The 4889-nt window shown below is 40.1% G+C and overlaps 1 long non-coding RNA gene across 1 annotated transcript; it reads right to left on the bottom strand.

Annotated features, from left to right (window-relative positions):
- Nucleotides 1-3343: 3343 nt before the first annotated feature.
- Nucleotides 3344-4888, bottom strand: LOC123970282. The gene is made up of 3 exons (XR_006824916.1): nucleotides 4857-4888; nucleotides 3945-4172; nucleotides 3344-3401 (listed from the first exon to the last, which is right to left on the bottom strand). It is a non-coding gene; the product is annotated as an uncharacterized LOC123970282 (long non-coding RNA).
- Nucleotide 4889: the final 1 nt, after the last annotated feature.

Genomic DNA, 4889 nt, shown 5'->3' with positions numbered 1-4889 from the left:
AACTCCTCGGCATAAAGAGTGCGCACTACGCTCTACCACCCGCAAACAGAAGGGCTGACGGAGCGGTTCAATCAGACCCTCAAGCAAATGCTCTGTAAGTTTGTGAATGAGCCACGCAGACTGAAACTGTTAGCTAACTGATACTAGTACTTGGCTGGATGTTGTGGCAATTAAGGCAATACAGTATCAGCTCAAACATTGTATTTACTTAGAATGAGATAGCTGTTGTTGTAACACAAAGGAAAATTAATGTCACCAACCGTTTTAACATTCGGTAACTTACGCACAGATTTAGAACAAGAGTTAAGCTGTTGACCAGGTTTAAGGCCTCAAATCAAGACCAGTGACAATGGTATTGTATAAACTGACATTTATTTTTTTTTACTAAATCATTCTTAAGAAACTGGTGATGAGTGTAATGGATTCCTGATATGGTGAATGCACTTTCCATGATTTTATTTTGTCTGCTGGATGTGTAGATTCTTTAAATTCAGCATATTTACAAACTTTTGTAATAAACTGTTGGTTGTAAGAAAAGCGAAGTTTGTTTTTATGTTTTTTTTAAGTTTCCTTTAATCTAATGTATTAATGTTGCTGTGGAATTCTGCTTAAACACTGTAAAGCCATGGACCACAGATTCATGTTGTGTTCACTGTCTTGTTTTTTTGGACTGTGCTGGAAAGTGCAGATGCATCCACCACAGTCTCTTGACATCTCAATCTGTGAATGAAAAATATAATTATCAGGGGAAAAATACAGTATTAACTAAGAACAGGTTGAAAATGACAGATGCAACAAAATAAATGGCAGGAATAAGTAAGAATTCTCATGGACTCACTCTTCTGAAGCATTGGCACTCTTAAAGTTGACAGCACTGTACTCCACACCATCTTCGTCCTCCTCTTCTTCATTCTTGTGTCTGTTGGGCTGAGCTGGCCTGATGTTGGAGTAGAGAGCATCTTCCTGGTTTTTAGAGAAGCTTACGATGGCATAGTGAAGATCGTCTGACTCCTCTGCTGGTTTTCTCTGTACTGCAGCTGAAGGGTTGTTGCACACTGAACTCATATTTAGCTGAAAAGCAATTGCATAGTTTTATCACATGGAAATAAACAGGGTGAAAGAAGAGATGGTGATACAGACAGAAGGTTTGGGTGAGGAAAGTATCCAAGAGGGACAAGAAGCATGATTGAATTTAGTTTTCAGGTGAGGGTGGACTCTCACTGGAGGACTATCTGAACTCTTCTTCCTCACCTGTGCTGTGTTGTCTGGTCTCTCTCCAGGCTTTGTGGTTTGTTCTGAAGACCTCTTTCTTCTAGAGAGGAGAATCAATAAACAAACAAATCATAACATGACATTACTGAACGACTTTAAGGTGCACCACTGAATATAATCACAGTAAAACTGATCTGCTTACCTAATCAAAAGTAAGGCACAGAGGAGTATGAGAGCCAGAAAAATAGCAGCAATTGATCCAACAATTAATGATTTCATTGAACCTGGGAAACAGATCAAACAGAAGAAAATTATATCTGCAGTCAGAAGCATTGTAAATAATGAGTCATGTGAACTATAGTTCCATAACATGTTCTTACCAACAGCACAGTATTAAGTGTTTTGAGGCAGTGCAACAGACCCTGCCAATATATTGGTGGTCCTTAATGCTTGGACAACAGCATTGTGGGTCTGATTGTTTTGCAACACATGCTAAAGATTAATGATTGACTTTGTCCTCAATCACCCGAGGAGAGAAACTACAGGACGCACCTTCCAAAATGTTATGGAAGTGAGTGAGTGTGCAGGTTAATGAACATGATTTACCTGCCACAACAGTCAGATGTAAAGTGGAGTTATGACGTCCTCTACTGTTCTGGGCTTCACAGTAATAATTCCCACTGTGTTCAGCTCTCAAGTCAGTGATGGTGAAGTTCTGTCCTGATGCTTTTGGTGAGTCTTCATTCTCCTTGTACCAGGTATAATTAGCTGCTGGGTTAGCATCACTGCTGCAGGTCAGAGTCACTGAACTGCCTTCCAATATCTCAGCAGAGGGACTCACTGACACAGAGGGAAGCTTTGGAGCATCTGGGGACAAAAGAGAGACAACTTGTCAGGCCTGTATTGAGGCACAGACTGCCACAAGCTTGGAGGAGCAATAGCCTACAATTATTTGATTCATTATTCTGATGTGCCAGTTGTTACTTTGTTATCCACCTGCTTTAGAAATCCTGCTTCATGAGACAGGCTGTTATTGCTTCTACAAAGCTAGCTAGCAAGCTATAACAACCACTAATAGACCTGTACATGAAACTTGACCACCGGTTTCCTCTCCATGACCCTTTTCTTGGTGGCCTCCCACAGGAAACTGACCCAAACACGTCTAACACTGTGGGAAAAACATTATTTCACTGATTTGTTTAACATGTGCTGGGTCTTCAAATTTTTGCATACACATGTGTATTACTACTAACATAGCGTTACTTAGAGGGGTGATACATGAAATTAACATGTGGTTGACACAGTGCCAGTGATATTACACACAGTGTCAAGCTTGGTGAGTTAGGTGATTGACCTTCTGTGGTTTTCTACACACAACTGACATTAGACATGCTTTTCAAACTATACAGTAAAAACATTTGAAGAGATGTATAGGGGTCACCGTCATGATGCATCCTAAATCAAAACTGTCCAATATCCAAAAAATATTTCCTCTAAAAACAAACAATATAATTTCTTTTGTGGTGAGGGAAATGGAGTTTTCAATTCTTTCATATGTAATATCTCAGTATCACAGTATTTTAAGTTGCGGCGTGATTACTAACATGGAAGCTTGTGGGACATGACTGATTGAGTAAATGTGCTGTAATTGCTTAAGTAACTAACAACATAATTAGGCATCAGACAGACAGGCCTATTGTTACACACAGATATGAACCCTCAAACCTCCTCAAACAATGATGAGAAGTACTGATAATTGGATGTTACTGAGTCTTGCTCCAGCTCCACCTGCTGGTTCTCTGTTCCTCCTGCTAATAATGTATTCAGCCTCTCTTCCATGGTGACAGCACTGTGCCATCAAAGTGTAATTAAAATATTTTCCTGCAAAGACTGGACAGATTTAAGCTGTTTTTTTAAGAATTTGTTCCACTCACATTTCACATTAATGATGTATTTAGTTGTCTTCCTCCCCAGCTGGTTCTCAGCTGCACAGTCATACTCTCCAGAGTCAGAGGACTGGATGGTGCTGAAGACAAGCTGTGGTTCTTCACTGAGCAGAGTTTGGTTCTCCTTGTACCAGGTATAATTAGCTGCTGGGTTAGCATCACTGCTGCAGGTCAGAGTCACTGAACTGCCCTCCACTATCTCAGCAGAGGGACTCACTGACACAGAGGGAAGCTTTGGAGCATCTGGAGGAGAGATGAACATGATTTACTTAAAGATTATAATAGATTACCATAGACGAATTACTATTTTTATTAAATATGTATTTGTTTCTTTTTGATTGTTTGTCACAGTGGCAGTTTTGTAAATATTTCTGCCAGAATAAGTCCACATGACAGACTTTATATATTGATTGGCGGTGGGGAGCAAACCTTTAAGTTGCATCATTAACCACACACTTGTTGTCTTTACAAAAGTGAACATGAATGTTCAATCTTGTTTGTGTTCAGATCCTGTTGCAAAGAGACTTTAAGTTTTGTTGTAATAGTTTGCAAATGGCTCCAGTTTCACATTACTTATCCACACTGTGGTTGCAGCAGCACTTACTGAAGGTGAAGATGAAAACCATCTGTCGAAATGTAGATGTTTCATTAATTCTTTAAATAATGCTGCTGTGTCTACATTGAGATCTAGATGACTCCAAAAAGGTTATGTCTGAAATTGTAATTTGTATTGTAATTTCAGTGTGTACCCATGTTTTTCCCTCCACAACAGTCCATTAAACTCACACACTGAAGGAGAGGGGAAATCCTCACGTCCCTTAAGAGCACAGGAGATGATGTCTCTGGGATAAAACTGATCTTTATAAGAAGATGTCTCCACGCTTTCCATTTTCTGTCCATTCTTGAACCAGACGTAGGAAGAACGATCAGGTAGACGACAGCTGCTGTGACAAAGCAGCTCTGCCTCAGTATAATTCTGGTAGACTGTTGATCTGATCACCTGAACCTGGAGATCTGGGAAGAAAAACATGAATAACTGTTCTTTATTTTGTTATGACCTGGCTCAAAAGGCCACAACAAAAGGGAGACACGCCATGGTAGAAGTTTAAGAAAATATGTTTATTTAAACCAAAATGAACCAAATTAAGGCTGGTGCCAAAGTAAAAGTGAACAAGTATGGGGTATGAACATCAGTGGATTCCGTCAGGTCAGGGCAGGATGATGGATGCATGGAAAATGTGTGTGAGGGAGTTGTAATGTGCAAGAAATAATAACAGCATGTCCAGAAACCAAGGCAAAGGTGGAAACTATGGAGGGAAACAGATGGTGGCAAGTTAGCAGAGCGGTCCATCCTGAGCCCAGCAGCAACCTCTCCAAGAATGAGAATAAGGTGTTACAAATACGCCACAGGGTAATTAGCCCAGGTGCCCAGAGTTATGCAATCATTCTCAGCTCTTCACCTGCAACGGATAGAGATTGGCCACACCCACAAAGTGACGCCACAGGGCGTCACTATGTGGTACTGAATCACATACAGACAGACACAGAGATATAAACAATATCATTGTAATAACATTATGACGATAATGTAATCAATTAATCACATGTAAAATGATTTCCCATCAGGATCACTATTCAGCACATTCACTTGTCATCAGATAGTTTAAATGTGCTGTTACAGTTTGTGTTCATCAGTACCTGTGACAGTCAGAGTTGTACCAGGTAAACTAC

Source organism: Micropterus dolomieu, linkage group LG01 (genome assembly GCF_021292245.1).
Source record: "Micropterus dolomieu isolate WLL.071019.BEF.003 ecotype Adirondacks linkage group LG01, ASM2129224v1, whole genome shotgun sequence".
Taxonomy (NCBI): Eukaryota; Metazoa; Chordata; class Actinopteri; order Centrarchiformes; family Centrarchidae; genus Micropterus; species Micropterus dolomieu.
The sequence above is the reverse complement of the archived record's forward strand: the minus strand, read 5'-3'. Positions and strand labels throughout refer to the sequence as shown.